General features: G+C 43.6%; 1 long non-coding RNA gene across 2 annotated transcripts; it reads left to right on the top strand.

The window, feature by feature from the left end:
- Nucleotides 1–7: 7 nt before the first annotated feature.
- LOC149856674 (uncharacterized) lies at nt 8–16919 on the top strand. 2 transcript variants are annotated; one of them, XR_016444440.1, is made up of 3 exons: nt 8–140; nt 764–5952; nt 13986–16919. It is a non-coding gene; the product is annotated as an uncharacterized LOC149856674 (long non-coding RNA). The 2 variants fall into 2 exon arrangements; XR_016444439.1 differs by having other exon boundaries at nt 53–140; nt 451–5952.
- Nucleotides 16920–17992: the final 1073 nt, after the last annotated feature.

A 17992-nucleotide genomic window follows, 5' to 3' on the forward strand; every position in this document is an offset into this window, starting at 1 on the left:
CCGGGCGGAGGGGCGGGGCCCCCGCGTGTCCCGTCCCCTCCGCAGGGTCCGGCTGCAACGGGGCTGGGGCAGCTCCGCTCCGCGCCTGCGGGACGCCTGTGCCAGGCCCGCGCCGGGGAGGCGCCTGCGGACACCGGGGGGTAAGTGCGGGGCGGGCCCTTCCTCTCCCCAGCTCCTTCCTGAGCCCCCATCAAGCAGGTACACGCTGTCCCCCGGTTTCCTCATCAGGTACACACCAGACCGCCCCCCTACTATACCTCCCCCCCTACTATACCTCCCTTTCCTCATCAGGTACACACCAGACCCCACCTTCATTTCCTCATCAGGTACACACCAGACCCCCCCCCACTATACCTCCCTTTCCTCATCATGTACACACCAGACCCCCCCCCCCCCACTATACCTCCCTTTCCTCATCAGGTACACACTATACCTCTCTTTCCTCATCAGGTACGCACTACACCCCGTTACCTCATCAGTGAGGTATGCACTGTACCCCCCTTACCTCATCATCAGGCAGGCAAGCACCGCACCAAAGAAATCCAGTTTGGAAGTGGGTATTGCTCAGTTCTCACAAGTTCTGGACGGGGCCCTCGGGCCTAAAATGATTGCAAGCCACTGCTCTGATGATAAGACCTGAGGCAACACATGGCTAGAAACGAGGGTCGGGGAGAGTACAAAATGAAAATGGGACAGTGTTGGTGAGCCTGATAAGCTGGAGACTCGCATGCCAACAACCGAACTGCCGTCATGTTCTTTGCAGGCATCAAGACAAGGGAGAGTTTGGAGGAGGGATTGGCAGAAGAACCGTGTCGTGTTTCTGTGGATGTTTATTTCTTCCAGGCATGAAGAGCAACATGGGAGAAAACACGAAAGTGCTTATTTGAAAATAGAACCAGCGGGTGATGGAGCTTAGGCCACATAGAGATGGAACGAGACAGCAAAGGAGCAATAATAAGAGACAGGCTACGCCCTCCCATTACACCAACTCACTCTGATGCTCAAGAAGGAGCTGCCCGGAAAAAAAATCCACTAGCCAAAGGAAAACGAAAAAAACAAAAGGTCCCATCTATACAACCCCTATGACCAGGTGAGGGGAGCAGATTACAATTCAGATACCAGTCACAGCACAGATCAGACCTAACCATGAAACTGCCTGGTTTACAACCAGATTCCCAATCATTTATGAGTTGTGTGCTATGGGAGCAGCAAGCCACAGCTCCCAAAGCAAATGGAAGGGATAGATCATGCCTTTATTGCTGCCACTGCTTGAATGGAGCCATTTATCTGCAAGGCTCAGTTAAGAGGACACTGGCCTGTCAGGGCATTGGTAACACAGACAGCTCATGTGAGCCTTCTGGCAGAAGGTGCTGCATGTTTCCCGGATGAACCTCATCTGGAATGAGGCTGCAGTTGATACCTTAATCCCAGTTCCTGGTTCCTTTTTCAAAGTCAATCTTTACACAATGAAAGGTTGTTAGTAGTGAATTACACAAGCTAAAAAGTTAAGATTTCATCAAAAGTGTGTATTTACTAATCACAGTGTAAATAATATAATGTATCAAATACACAGCCCTGAAAAAAAGACCTGAGATTAGACTGGGATTATAGGGCAAAATCCTTTTTGGATCACCACAAAACACACCAAGGGAATAGGGTACTACCATCTCTGAAAAGCCAGCATTTGAGAAGGGATGGCTTGGTAAATTGATATAGAGTTAGATATGCATATGGTTTTGTTTCGGTTTACTTAATATTATGGCTTCAACATAACTCTTACACTGCCATTTTACTTAACATTGTGTATAGAAATCTCTGGTGGAAAAAGCCGAGGATCAAATGGGGCCTAAAAAGGCTTCTTTGGGAGAGTGGCACCATCCTGCCCAGACTTATTCAGGAGAGTCCCCTGGTCAGGGAGATATGTGGTTTGGAGTGATCCAAAGTGGGTTTTGCCTCATAATCCCAGCCCAAAATAAACTCCTTATTTGGTGTAATATACTTAGCATGCAGGGATTGGGTGTCCAGTGGCAGGCTGGCGCTCAAAACCAAGCATCATGTCGAGCAGGAACCTATCTTCTGGAGATTCTTCAGGTGGTAGAGAGGTGTATCTTGGGGGAATCTGAAAAGGATATTGTCCCAGAATCTCAGCTCATAGTTAGTTCCTTATTTGCAGGAATGTACATAGCACACAGCTCTGGGGGGCTGTCAATTGGCAGGCTGGCATGCAAAAACTGAGTATTGGGCCAGGCAGTGCCCTGCCCAGACTTCTTCAGGAGAGCCCCCTGGTGACAAGGACATGTTTTGGGGGAACCCAAAAAGGATTTTCACCTGTAACCCCAGCCCCAAACCTCTTTATTTGGTGCTATGTAAATAGGACGTAGATCTGAGGGGCCATCAGTTGAGAGGCTAGTACACAAAAACCGAGCTTCAGGTCAAGCAGCAGCCTCCCAGACTTCTTCAGGAGATTTTCCAGGTAGTGGCGATTTGTGTTTTGGGGTGATTCAAAGGATTTTACCGGATAATCCCAACCCAAGATCAGCTCCTTATTCATGGCCATGCGTTTAGCACATAGGCCTGTTAAGACCATGAACTAGCAAGCTGGCACGTGACAACCAAGCTTCAGATAAGGCAAGCCTGCCCAGCCTTCTTCAGCAGAGTCCCCCAGTGACAGAAACATGTCTGGGGTGACCCAAAAAGTATTTTGTCCCATAATCCCAGCCCAAACCCAGTTCTTTATATGAAGCTATTTATTGCAAAGGCCTAAAGAGTTGTCAGTTTTCAGGTTAGCACACAAAAGCCAAGCTTTGGGTCAAGTAGAGGCCCAGGCTTCTTCAGGAGACCCCAGTGGCAGAGACATGTAGTCTGGGGTGACCCAAAAAGGATTTCTACCTGTAATCCCAGCCCAAACCCAGCTCCTTGTTCAGTGCTATATACATAGCACACAGGCTGGGAGGGTGGGAGGCATCAGTGGGCAGGCTGGCAAGCAAAACCAAGCTTCAGGTCAGACAGCACCCTGCCCAGATTTATTCAGAAGTGTCCTTCCAGTGGCAGTGATGTGTATTTTGGGGTGACTCGAAAAGGATTCTGCTCCATAATCCCAGCCTAATCTCAGCTCTTTATTCAAGGCTTTGGACTTAATACATAGTATTATTTAACATTTTTATTAGTAAATATGTATTTTTTCTTAAATTCTAACTCTTCAGCTCATCAAATTCATTGCTAACACCCTTTAATTCTGTAAAGATTGACAAGGAACCAGGAACTGGGAATAAGTAACCAATTTCAGCCTCGTGTTTCCAGGGCTGTATCTATACTCTTCTGATTAACCTCTCCCTCTATTGTCCCAGCATTAGTGAAGCACCTCTGATAACAATGATTGCTGCTGTCCAAATACCTAACACAGGGTACTTTGAGCAACAGTGCAGCTGTGGGGGCGTTAATCGTAACACAGGTTGTGTTTTGAGCTGGGTTTCAGGCCATTCTCATCTTGAGCAGGTGGTGTAATAAAAATGTAATTTATTTAGTTCTCTATTTCTAGTATGGTGAACCCCTCCCTATACATGACCAGGATCCCACTGTGCTAGAGACTGTACACTGATGAAGGGAGCAGTCCCCATCTCAGTATGCTAACTCTCTAGTTGTCATCAGGGTATGAGAGGTAGACACAACAGATAGGTGCCTGTGAGGACACCGCAAAACAGAAGAGCTTAGTAAAGCAATGAAAAATTGTAATTAAGAAGAATATGACTAATTTTCCTAATGTAGACAAGACATTGGTGGAGTCTTCAAGGCAAGGTCAGGACACAGAGGGAGTCAGTTTAAAGACGCTGGCACTATGGCTGCCAGGCTATGCTTGTTCTGAGGATAAATAGGGCCCTTCAAGTCTCCAGGGTGATCAATCAAGAGCTAAATTAATTTAAAGAAATTAAACCCTGAAGCCCAAATCCCACCCTGACTTACAGAAGAAGCCCTTAATGTTGCAACAGCAAGGTATTTATTAATTCACCACAGCCAAGATGAGGAGAGGACTGTACAAACTCTAAGTTAGTCAAACATTTCCAAGTTATCCTGCTGTGTAGCTTCTAAAACAGAACAGAGCAACCCTCAGCCAAACAGGTGTATCTTGTGCCACTGCCAGGTTACAAAATTGGGACAGCTTTCTTCCTTTTTATTTGGTCTAGAACAGCCTGGAAATAATCAGAGATGATACGTTATTGTAAACTATACTTTAGACTCTGCATGTGTTTAATTAAGAGAGAAATTGGCAGAAACAGTCAGCAAGAGCAGAAACAGGTAGTTGCCATGAGGGCTTTTGGACCCTGATGATATCACCAGAGCTGAGCTACTTATTAGAGTTGTTACTCTTGCTGCTTATAAGCTATTTGATCCAGGTACCTCCTGTCCCACCCTTCCAGTCATCTCATTCAACCTGCTCTTGCAACTCCCCTTCTTCTATCTTTTTGCTTATCCTCTGCTCTCCATGCCCCCTTCCCTCCTTTGTCTACCTAGGTAGCTATTATCTCTCAGCAAAACTCCATCCAGAAAATTAGTATGGAAAGAAACCAACTTCTTCCCACACAGGCCTCATGGCTCTAACATGATGCTTGTAACCACAAGGATCACCCTGTTCATGCATTGCATCCCTTCCCCAATCCATGTCAGATTAGATGGTGAGCATTTTGAGGCAGAACCTCTCTGTTAGAGCTTGTCTCAACTTAAACAGTTCTATCAACATCACTATTTTTGTTGTGCAGTTTTTTCCCCTATAGAACTACACCGTAGTGTAGATGCAGTATAAAGATACCCTTTACTAGTATAGCTTGTGCTATGCTTATACTACAGGTTTCTCCCTATGTCAGGTAGGACTGTGGATCAGTGTGATCCCCTGACCAACACTGCTGTACTAGCAGCAGCCCTTGATGCAGATGAATGCAAAATCATGCTTTTAGTTGTACAGCTTGTTTTGCTCCTGGGGGCTGATTCTACTATTCTAGTAGAAAGCACAGCGTGGCTGGTGTTTTGTCAGTACACTGTACTGACTTTGCTGTACTGACAGTATACTCCTAGGGTATGTCAACATCTTGTCCTTGGGATTCCCAAGGAGTCTTTTGAGCATGCTGCACCCAGCTGCTCCTGTTCACATGAGCCAAATCCAAGTACAGAGCAGTGAAGCCAGTCTGGGGGCATTTCCCTGTGACTACTCTTGTGATCTCTGGAGCCCAATGAGCTTGAGAGTAGCTGCTTTGCTGCTGCATTTCCAGGCTTGACATACACGAGCAGGATGTGCCCAGGAGCATCCCTCACTGAAAGAACTGGGAGATGGTATAGAGTAGTCACATCCCTTGTCTAGACTGAGCTGGTTGGGAAGGAGGGACTTGCTGCTTTAATTATTGTTCTGTCATTAGCATGCCAAAACTTCTAAGTATATACAAGCCTTTACTCCATATTTATGCAGTATGCAGCATGAAAGTCCCCTGATCTCAGTGGAGGTCCTTAGGGGGTACAACAATACCAATAATAAACAAGTGTAATTATTATAATTAGTTAGTCTGGAAATATCCGTACTGAAGATAATCACCAGGAATCTCAGACTGATCTGCAAGCTGACAGCAATGCTCCTCACCCTCTCTCTGAGATCCTCAAATAAAAGCCACAATATAACTGCAAAATGTTCATTGATTGTTGCTATGGGGCCTTCTGCTCTCACTCAATATGTATGACTCAGGGCTGCTAGGACTTTTTGGAAGATACAGGCCTACCTGCAGTGCTGCTGTTCCTTCATTTCCTCTCCATTCCTCTGTTGTTAGCCCTGCATACAAAAGAAGCAGTGCTGCAAGGCAGCTATGAGGGTACCTGTTAAATACCACCGGTAGCAGCAAGCTGGGAATGCCCTGAGGAGCGGAAGGCGGGGGAGGCAGAATGCTGTGGAGAGGGGAAGCAGCACATTGGCAGGTACAAAGTGCCCTAAATCTGTTTCCTTTATATCATCTCCTAAGGGATAAAAAGGGGAAGGCAGAAATCAGGTGACAGGAAAATGAGAGAAAGAAAGGTGAAGAGCAAGTGCAGGGGGGAGGGACCAGGAAGAGCTGTGGAGGGAGCAAGGAGGAGGGAGGGAGAAGAGGGGTTTTCACAGAAATGCGGCAGAGCAGACCAGAATGTTAATGGCCAGTGAGCCAGACATCCTCCTAGTGGCCCTGCTGCTTCTCCCTATGCTCTGCTGCTGCTTCCACATAATTCCTCTGCACTGTGATTCCCCCATCTTGATCTCTGCATCGAAGGACATTTCTTGCCATTCAGCAGACCTGGGAGAACTGTCAGCTGCTAGCTGAAAAGATCTGCTAGCTCAGCCTGTGATAAAACAGGTGAACACTGGAACATATATAAGGAGAGGCTGGGGCTGCTGGGTACAGAGAGGAGGGCCCTTTGTTTCACTACTTTTATGCTCATCCTGAGCTGCTGTTCTTGTCTCTTATTTCACACCTGACTATATTCCAGGTCAGTTCAGCAGTATTACATCTACTGGGTAGGGACAGCTTATGCTGGTAGGCTAAGCTCTCAGTATCTGCAGGGAGCCCACTGCCATCTTCGTCTGGATCACTGCCTGCAGAAACAGATATGTCTGCCCTTGTCAAAATAAACAGCATCCTTCCTTAATAGCCTTGTTCGACTGTGTACCCTTCACCTGCAGCCAGGGAAGTATCAAGCAATCCAATGGTGGCAGCAGCCCTGACCAGAGAGCTATTATGTTTTAGTGTCTTCCTAAATACATGGGTTTAATGCAAACTATTCCACTTAGTGTTGGGTGTGTTATAATTTGTTTCCATGGGAGGAAGGCTGGACCATCTAGATGTGTGCATGGGACCATATAGATATGAGTATAATAGCAATGCCTATGACTTACATGGACAAAGCATGTCACGTAGCACACATGCACAGAGAGCTGTGCAGGATCTTTGAAAAAATCAATGCCGATACAAATCTAACTTTGCAGGTTTTAAAAATACACACACTGAACTGGATAACAAAAATCTGGAAGCAGAAGAGTGTTTATTAATGCTGAGTAATTCATCTGCAAGAGTATCAGAATGGAAAGACACGGTTCCCAGAAAAGACTGGTTCAGACTAGTTCTTAACTTACTCTACCCGCTAAACTTTCTAATAAGACTATTAAGGCCCTGATCCTGCCAACTCTTGTACACATGCCTCACTTTAAGACTATGTTGTCCCAGTGCAGTTAATGAGATTAGTCAGATGTGCAAAAGCAAGCACAAGTCTTGGAAAGGTCAAGATTGACATCAGTAGAAGCTCTCACTGACTGATCATTGACCCTAATTGCCCAGGCATGTCCAGAGCAGTGCCTGAGAGGTAGTTTTTATGAATTAATCCATTTCTCTCAAAAAGAAAACACTGACCAAAAGTGTTTTAGACAGTTATGAACTTTTAGAGAATTTTGAGAGCACCAGGCAGAACAACAGGCCAAATTGTTAAGTGTCATTGCCTTTTTCAAATGAGCAAGGAAAATTCTCTGCTCTTGCTGGAATCAACCCATCTCTGAATGCTGCTAACATATTCCTACCAAAGACAACTTACTCTAGGGCTCATAAAAATGCTTCAGAGGAGCTAAATCTCTTCTTTATGGAACACGCTAGATTGTACCAGACAGCAAGTACTTTCAAAAACTTCCCAGGGAAGAAAACTTCAGCTCCTCCTAGACAGTAAAGAAAGGAAGCCCAGTGGTTATAATGCATCTGGATTCGCAAAACACTTTTGACAAAGTCCTTGCTAGAAGCTACTAAAGTAGCAACCTAGTCATGGACTGGGAGCTAAAGCATTACCAGGTGTATTGGCTAAAAGTTAGACAACAGGATAAGGAATAAAAGGTCAATTTTTAACCCATCAAAATGTTAAGGTCCATTATGGGGTTCTGTACTAGGACCATTTTTATTTAATATATTAATGACCTGTGAAAGGAGCCGAACAATAAAGTGGTAAAATCTACAGGTAACAGAAAGTAACTTAGGTTAGTGCAGTACAGAAAAGATTGCGACAAACTTCAGAGAGGTCTAACTGACGTGAAGAATGGCACAGGAGTAGATGAAACTCAGTGCCGATTCAGGCATCTGAACACATACAGGAAGAAATAATTTGGACTATTCAGAGGCACTGTTGGATAGGATTCTAAACTAATATCATAGAGAAAAGACTGGGCTGAAGTTTTGGCTGTACTGAAGTCACTGCAAAACTCCTGTGACTTCAAAAGCTTCAGGATTTCACACCAGGATGGAAATGTGATTAGCTTAATGAAAACCTCTGCTCACTGAGCAGTGGCAGTCTAAACAAGCAAACAAAATGTTGGGATGTATAAAGGAGGGGATGGAAAATAATCATGCAAATCTTAAGATGTCAGTTATATAAACTAGTAGTACAACTTAATCTATTCACCCTATCTAAAGAGCAAAAATAAAAATGATCCAGAGATAGGCAATGCAAATTACTAGAAACTATAGGAGTGATATCTATATGGAGAGATGGAAAGAATAGCATTGTTTATTTTAGATAGAACATGAATTCAGAGGGGACACAATAGGAACATACAAAATAATGAATTGTACTGACATGGTAAATTAAGTAATCCTATTTTCCCTCATAATACGAAACCAAGAGGGTGCTCTGTGAAAAACGAATTTAATTAGCAGTCCCTGAAAGGGATCCTAATGCTTTCCTTCAAAGTATTTGGTGTTGGTTAGTAACAGGGACTGGTGACTAGACTAAATAGGTCACTAGTCTGATTTGATATAGAAACTGTTTTATTTCAATAAGCCTTTCACCTTCAACCCACTCCACCTCCACAGTTGAATTCTGATTTAGTCTATTAATACATTCAACATACTTGGCAGGAGTAAAGTATAACCATTTCCAGCAAGGGATTTAATAAATTTGTTTCTTCCTTCCTGGGTTATGATTATTTTAAATATGTTTAATTACAAAGACAAATAACTAAGCTACTTATATCTCTCTCGTCTCCTCTGTGAGGTCATAGCCTTCTGATACATAGGGAAAATGCTTGTGTCAGTCTCTTAAAATATTTGCTGCCCATCACTTTCCCATATCCAACCAGTCTTAAACTTAGTGTTATTACCTCTGGGATAACAGTTATAACCAAGCCATAGCATGTATTGCATTAAGATGAGTTCATTTTGTCTCCTTAATACTGTCCTAATATTCTTGATTCAGGTAACTGATCTTTTGAGTTACTGCAGGAAACATACAGTGTCAAGAGTAGGAAGAGGCCACAAAGGAGAGTGATCTCTATTAGCCCTCAGTTGAGACCCTTAAAATATTTTAAAATCAAATAAATAACTGGAAATGCATTAAATACAGTTTATTTTAAAATATATTTATAACGTTAGGTCCTTCTCTTGGCCCCTAACTGCTGCTTTCACTCAGCTCAGACAGTTTGGTTTGCTTATGCTGAACACGTCCACTTTTAAACCTAGGCTCTTTCACAGCATATTTTTTTCAAGCCCTTAGCTGAGTGTGACAGCACTTGAACAAAACAAAAACAACAGAGAAATGTCTGTACTAAAAAGCTTTCAATGATATTTTACAGCCACAACATTTCTATTACAATTTTTTAAATCACCCCTGCTTCAGATCCTTGGCAGAGCGGTGGGCACTTCGCATCACTGCATTTGCACAAAGTGGCTCTTGGCCAGCAGAGACATCCCCACAGCATATGTGGATCCCCCAATAGTGCAGAGCCTGCACAGCACGTTCTACACGGAGAAAGAAGGTGGTAGTGTCTATGAGCTCCAGTCACAGACCACACTCCACCTCCCAGTACTGTACAGACACAGAATGAACCAGTTGGAAGTGTACAGAAAAAGCATCCTGGCAAGCCTTCTCTGTTCCTCTACACCCACCATATCAGCCTTTAGGCAGAGGTCCCCAGACTAGAGGTCACAACCTCAACGTCTCACAGCAATTACAAGTGGAGCTGCCTGACCCATGGACCCCTAATGCCTCTCAATCTGCAATCACTGTGTGCGCCCACTTGGCCGCTTCACAGTAAGTGTCTCTGTGTCTATAGTTTCCCTCCAGTAACTGTGAAAGGTAATCCAGGAAAACCAAGCCCTGTTTCATTTAGACAGAAGCTGCCTCATTTTAATTCTCACTGGGTGCATCTACACATGAACTTAAGGTGAAGCAATAAACTCCAAAGCTGAGCCAGAGTAAACTACTCCTGGTCGCAGCATCTACATATGCCTGGGATAGCAACAATTCGAGCCAAGGCAGGGCAGAGCTAGGCTTCCAGAGTGTACAGGGGTCAGCACCAGGCTCTGGGTGGTGGTGTCAGGTGGCAGAGGGGCTGGCTGGGGCACATAGGCAGCAGAAGGCTGGGGCTAATGGAGCTTAGTCTCCCCAAATGTGGGGCAGTGGTGGCAGTGGGTAGGGCCACAGGGCAGCCCAGGCACAGACTCTGGGCAGATTGAGGCCCCCCGTGGTAAGGGAGGGAGTGGGGGAGGGACTGGGGTGAATCGGGCCCTGGGGCCTGTGTGCACAGGGCAGAGGTGGGCCGTCACTGCCAGCTGGGCTCTGTGCCCCACTGCCACTGTCCCAGGAATGGTGCAATGCCATGTGCTTCCCGTGCATGGGACACAGAACCCAGTCTGCAGCAGCAGCCCACCCCTGCCCCGCACATAGATCCAGGGGGCATATGCCCCCTGGGCCTGTGCCAGGGTGTGCGTGTTGGCGGGAGCCCTCCCCACACCCTTGGATGAGCTGCCTGGGCTCTGAGCATCCCACAACCCTCCCTGATCCCAGGACCCCATTCACCTTAGCCTCTGCCCCATTCCCTTCCTCACCATGGGGGCCTTGATCTGCACCCTCATGCCCCTTCCCCACAACAGACTTACTTACTGGAGGGGATGTACACATGCACGCACAAGTCTACATGTGCTCAGCCCCCACAAATTATATTTTCTCCCTCCACCTATGCTGGGGCATGAGTGTGCTGACCCTGCGGAGCCATGTGGCTAGACAGCAGGCAGGAGTCTGGCCCCCACCCGTTTCATCACAGTAAATGACCCTGCCATAAAATAGTACTGTCCCTGACAGTACTACCTTATGACAGAGTTAATTAGTTTACTGTGCCCTAATACTGGTACACATGTTTATGGTGAAACTTTACTATGGAACTAATTAGTCTACTGAGTAAAACACACATATAGATGCATTCACTGTATGGTAACCGTGGAGCAGATAGGGAAGAGCCAAAATGCTGAAAGTCCCAGACATCTATTAACTGTGAGCACAAAGCGCTACATTGTATCGGGGTATACAATATGATTTTTCTGTAAGTAGAATTGCAAACTGGAAGAATTTTAGGTACTTCTGCCTCTGGGGTTACTGTCAGCTGGAACAGGTTAGAGAAGCCTGTGTGTGTACAGCTGTCCCAGGTCAGGAAGAGCACAAAGGTAACAGAAAGCCACCACTGTTCACCTCCTCTGGGGTTACATGTTGTGATCCTTGACCAAGAGTTCTGGGTCCTGACATTATGATCTAGTGTAGTCAGCAGTTCCCTGGGTAGACTTTCTTCCTGCAACTCATTTCGTTATTTCTTGCTCTTTTATGATTATATTGACGCAATAAAACCGAGCAAGAATTGACTAACTACCGACTAACATGATATAGGGCTCATAAAGTCATATAAACAAACTTTACACTGGACTGATAAAAGGCTAATTAAGGCTAGTGCTGAACTTGGGCCTTTGTTAGCTACCTAACTGTACCAAGTCACTGGAAAAAACTAGCACATGTAGAAGCCAAGATGTCCCCAGTTCTTATAAAAGCAGCGTGGCAGGGGGTAAGAATAAGAGCATGTCAGAGGATAAGCAAAAAGGGAAAAGAAAGGCAGGTTCTGAAGGGAGTAACGTAACTGAAGAGCAAATTCAGCAACTGAACAAAATTCATTCCAAATATAAACTACCTGGTGTGTAATTCACATCTGGAACCAACTATAATGATGGCATAGGCTAAACAGCTTCAGAAAGACATGGAAATGAAACAGTGGGACAGAACATTCAGTCCAGTGTTAGGCACAAAAGAGGTACTTCCTAGAAATGCCCTCAACTAATGACACATCTAGTGGCTGCTTTAAATCATAATTTGTGAGTTAATGCAGTCACCCATGGGCACAGAGGGTTTGACTCTGCACCTACTGAAGTCAACTGGAGCATGGGCATTTTCTTCAATGGAAAGAAGAGGGGCTCAGTTTTGCTTCAAATGCATCTGTGTTTGTCCATAAACTCTGGGTGCAAATGTCAGAATTCAAATGTCAAATTCAAGGATAGGCACAAACAAACACCTGTGCTCAGTCTGCTAGTTAAACACAGCTGATTATTTGCATCTCTGCTTCACTATTGCCTTCAAGAGACTACAGTGCAAAATTCTTAGTTCTTGAAACGTGGATCCTGAAAGCCTCAGTGTCGTCAGCCTGCACACCCATCTTCCACCAGAGATCCACACATAGAACACAGAAGATATTTAGCTATACTTAATTTGCTTTTTTCTTAAATAAACCCAGTGGACTTACCTACACCATAAACTATTGCATTCCACCAAATCTGACTGCCAAGGTTGTTTTTGATAGGGGCAAAAAACAGTGCCAGAAATCAGTAAATGTTATACGCTAATTATTTTTTGTTCTCTTATGACTCGGAAACAAAACACAGATTTTTATCCCCATAGACTGCATTTTAAATCTTGGTTTAAGTCTTAAAAGTTCAGAAACAAACCCTGAATTATGAAGTTTCTATTACAGAAATGGTAACAAATCTTAAAGCACAGCAGTGCTTTCTTGCTTCTGTTTGGATTTAAATGAAATAGAAGAAAAAAAGGGAGTCCAAATTCATCCTATCAGTTAACACCTTGGGTATGTAAGAGTATTCAAAAAATTAAATGCGTCTGCCATCAAAACTTTAGATGCTTCCAAATATACGGGTATCAGTTCCATTGCAACTTCATGCCAGATTTTTAGCAGAAAATTGTTCCTGATTAACTACAAGTTCTAGGCCCTGGCACAAGAATCCAGGAAATAAATAACTTGACTGTATCTGATGAACTGTTGATTGCAGCATTAACCATATTAACACAGAAGGTTATGGGTTACATGAAACCAGGGCTCAAGAACAGTTGGCAAATGTGCTTGGGAATATGCTCACTAAATCTAGATTTCACAGAAATCTAGCCAGAGCCTGCAACTCTGCCGGATTGTGTAATGCCCTTATAAAAGTTTGGGGAGAAGTATGTATTGTGTTAATATAAATAGCTGCATTGAACAAGAGTATTATCTCCAAAATGCTCATCTTATCTGGTCAGGAAGAAGAAACAGTATCGTGTGGCTTAGCAGACCATCTGGGTCAAACAATAAATTCCAAAGAGTCACTATGAATTGTTAGCAAAAATCCAAAGATCTCAAACACGGTTCTTAAAATTCTTTAATAGCAAATAAATACACAAAAGTTCATGATTTGTAGACAATTAACAAAAAGTGAAAAAAAAGATCTAAATCTACCAAGTTAATTATGTCTAGTGAGCAGTTCATCCAAATCTGAGAGTCAGGATTTTCCGATTTGTACCCTATACAACTGTACATGTATCATATGGATTAATGTTCATGTCTAAATTTGAAGCCCTAGTGGTGCAGGTAGTTGTTCATCTGGGTGCACAAATCTGACACACAAACACATTCCTATTTTGTGTGTGACATTGCTTGGCCCTGAATACATCTTGTGGAGGGACCACATTGTTAGCTTTCTGTACATCCTTTTCAATTAAACATATATAGTTTATTAATAGTACCCAACAAAAGGACATTCAAGAGCATATTGGGCAGCTATTTCTGAATGTCTGGATGGACTTCTCTTTAATACAAAGAGAAAGATTTATTGTGTATCAGCAGAACCTTGTATTTTTTTTTCCAGATGCCATGGTCCAGAAAAACAGAGATGGACTCAATCTGTGATCAGATCAGATGGGTTTTGGTTTGTATCTGGTGATGTGGTGTTGGTAGTCCTTTGAAATCAAAAGGGATACACCAATAGAAGACACGCATAATGTAGCAGAGAATCAGGCTTAGGAAACCATTTACTTTACAGATTTGGCTGTGGTAGTTTTGATCTGGATTTGGCTTACTTGCATTCTGTCTCTTCCAGTAAGTCTCCCATGTCTGGCAACCTCTTCCATCTCACTCTCTGGATGGTAGCTCAGTTCTGGTATGGCCAACAGGAGGAACATGACAGTGGAAACACGTGTGCTACAGTCAGAGGTGTGCTTGCACAATGGGTACATATACTCAAGCTAACTCTAAGCTAGCTCACTGAGGTACCAATAGCAGAAAAGCTGTGAAAAGGCAACTTCAGAGCAGAGTAGGTGCCCTAGTACAGACCCACAGTCCTAGATGGCCTGGTACAGCTCATGATATTGGTATGTGAAGTAGCTTAGATATGTTTATATGTGCTGCAACCGCTCCTCTGAAAGCAGTGGAAGTGTACCCAGTGATAACATGCATAGAGAGGACAATGGGGTCCTTTATATTCTCTCACTAAAATCACTACCACCTTACTCAAGAGCCTGTGCTCCCTCATTAAAAGCCTCAATTCAACAAAGGCCTTAAAACGCATGCTTAAGACCCACTGATTTTAGTAAGCTATAAGCACATGTGTTACCTGAAATCAGGATTTAAGAAAGTGTTTAACCCTGAAGGGCAGACTACTGCCAATCTATGGGTCATTTCAGGTTCTCTCCCATAGATGTTCAGCTCCTTGTTCCCAGCATTTACCATCATTTGCACTATAAGCATTTATTTTTCCAAAGAGATTATTTTACCTCCCTTCCATATTTATTTAATACTAAGGGAATCTTAGTTATTTTCTCCTTTGCTCCCTATTGTTCAGACTAACTGTGGGATTCTTCTTGTTCTAAAAATACCTGATTCCACAGTTTCTGCAAGAGCACACATTACTGAGAGCAGCAAAGGTGAAGTCAACCCAGAAAGGTCTTTGCTGTGCTCTGAATACAGCAGCAGCTGCTGCTTCTAGTCCAGATGATTTATACCTCATCTGGAGAACAACAGTTCACAGCCCAGAGTAGTTCCCGCTAATGATTTATTTGGCCATGCTCAGGTTTTGGCGATGTATTGTATAATATTTTTTTGCAAGGAAGTGTCACTACAAGGGAAGTTAATTGCTCCTAACACGGATGGTGATGGTTTTCAAAAAGCTATTTGCATTCATTTTCTAGAACATTAAATGCATGTGTCCCTCCAAGACTCTGGGCTCAAGCAGACTAAGATTGTTCCACTAGATTAGTTAGCTTTACTGTATCCAGCTGAAAAATTAAAACCGAGGAATTCCCCAGCTTGGAACAGAGCTAAAACCCAAATCCGGTCAGTTTGGATGTAGGATTATATGAAACAAATACAACAGTAATACTCTGAATACTCAGTGTGATACTGTAACAACTCCAATACTCCCTAGGATTATACACTGTGCTCACTACCAGTGTTTCCCAGCCTGTGGGGTGAAACCCCTGGGGTTCTGGGCCTGGGGGTTGCTGGTGGGGTACACATGAATCACAATGGTAACTGGCATTCACCTATTTCAGCCATTTACATGCCCCTGTACTTCAGCTACTGCCACTTCCCTCACTGCCCATTTGCTCATTCATCCCTACATCAGGCACCACCACTTCCCTTACCAGAAATTGCTGCCAATTTCCCTACCAGCAATTTTCTCCACCAACAGCATTCAATAGCAACCAGCGACAAAGGAAATGGCCATGGCTGAATTAATGGAGCGCAAGAGAATTAGTGGCTAAAGAAATGACAGCAGCAACTGCAGTACAGGGGACACCAGAGAGACCGACTTTCCTGCGGTGGAGTGTAAACCCACAAGTTTGGGAAATGCTGCTCTATAGTATGGCTGTTCAGAATTTTATGGTAACAGAAAAGTACTGTTCCAAAACCTTTGGCCTCTACTACCTGGGTTAAAGAGAAACCTTACAAGCAGTTCACGGAGCAAGCCGACACAGAGCAAATCAGTTCCATATCCATATACATGCGCACACCAGTTTATTAAAATATTTTAAATATACTGCTATACAGACCCTAACTTCCTCAGTGCTGTTGATTACAGAAATCTCTTAACTTTCTTGATGCTTACTGCTGAATGTACTCCTTATATTTACTATTAGTACAAGACCAGTGCTCTGTAACATCATCTTTGATCCACACAAGGAAACTCCTTTTCCTTTAATGGAACTTTTAGGCCAGTGTGTCTCCTTGTGTACCCTGTGTGTTTATATAGCACCAGCTAATGCAGCACAGTCTATTTATATTCACACACCCACACTTGCCCTCCCCCATGCAAAAAATATCCTCAGCAAGCTGTACAAAAGCTTGAAACCTTATTCTTTGAAGCATGAAGTACTGACAGAGACAAAAATCTTAAAAATATGAACTTCTGCATGACCTAATTCAGGGTGATGGTGATCTTTCATTGATATAACACTTTTCAGTGTCAGGGCACTTTAGAACTGATTTGTTACTGAAAAAGAATTACCTCTTCTACACCTTACAAGGCTGGGCATTGAACACCTCCTGTGAAACATGGAGTACTCTCAACTTCCAAGGAAGTCAGTAGTGAGGATAATCAGTGTATCCATGCATTCATCTACCTTTTTACATTGTTCTTGTCACCATTGTATTTGATTACCTCTTGGGACAACACCCAGCTGCTCAGAACAATGCCCAGCACAAAACACCAGAACAGAGAGGAAACGTAGAGTATCATTTGCTAATAAAAAGTTCCTGGGCATTTTAGGGAAGCAGATAATGAGGACCTGAGTTGAAATTTGGCCAAGACATCATAGCATAATATCCTGACTGGTACCAACAAGTGCCATGTGACCTTGAATAACCACAAAGGATAACAAGAACTGCTGCCTGGAAGCCAAAGCCAGGCAAATTCAGTTGAGAAATCAGGCCTGATTTTCTTTAACAGATGAACATTGGCACAAACTACTACAGGAATTGGCAATTTCTCCTGACCTCAACGTTGTCAGATTCCCAACATTCAGGAAGTTAGACCTTAGCCCAAATAAATTCTCTTACTCAAGCACAAGTTACTGGGCTCAGCACAGAAGAAATGATTTAGCGGCCACAACTGGCCTGAAATGTTCTATCAGTGGTAACTTCCTAACATACAGCTGGAAAAATACTTGTAAGCTTCAAAAATTCTTGTAAATGACAGTTAGCACAGATTATGTAGTGTAAGAGAATATTAGTTCATCTGAAAAAACTGCACACTGCAAAGCAAGATGTAGTAACAGGGCACCTCTCCTAGTGCATTCCTGAGCTACATTCAACCGCTGAAAGAACAAATTATTGTTACATAAGAATTATTAACTCCATGCACTTTGCTGTTACAGGCTCTGGGCTGGTGATTCAGTGGGTGGTGCTATTCCCTGTGAATCATCATTACTGAACCAGTATGCAGCAGCATGTTAGGAAGAGACTACTGATAGCATCATAAAATTTAAAGCCAGTAGGCACCGTTAAATTATCTAGCCTGGCCTTCCGTATATCACCCATTTCTTCGGTGCTGAGCCTCATAACTTGTGCCTGAGCAAGAGAGAATTTATTTGGGCTAACACCTACATTCCTGAGTGTCAGGAATCTGATAACATTGAGGTCAACAGAAATTGCCACTTCCTTTACTAGTTTGTGCCAATGTTCAGCTGTTAAAAAAGAGTCAGGCTTGATTTCTCAATTGAATTTGCTTGGCTTCAGCTTCCAGGAAGCAGTTATTGTTATCCTTTGCGGTTATTCAAGATCACATGGCACTTGTTGGTACCACTCAGGATATTAAGTCAAAGGCCTGAGTCTGACCTCATCTAAGTGTAAAGCAGAAGTAACTCCATTGATGTCAGT

This window comes from Crocodylus siamensis, chromosome 10 (genome assembly GCF_052110815.1).
Source record: "Crocodylus siamensis isolate JL-2025a chromosome 10, ASM5211081v1, whole genome shotgun sequence".
Lineage (NCBI taxonomy): Eukaryota > Metazoa > Chordata > Crocodylia > Crocodylidae > Crocodylus > Crocodylus siamensis.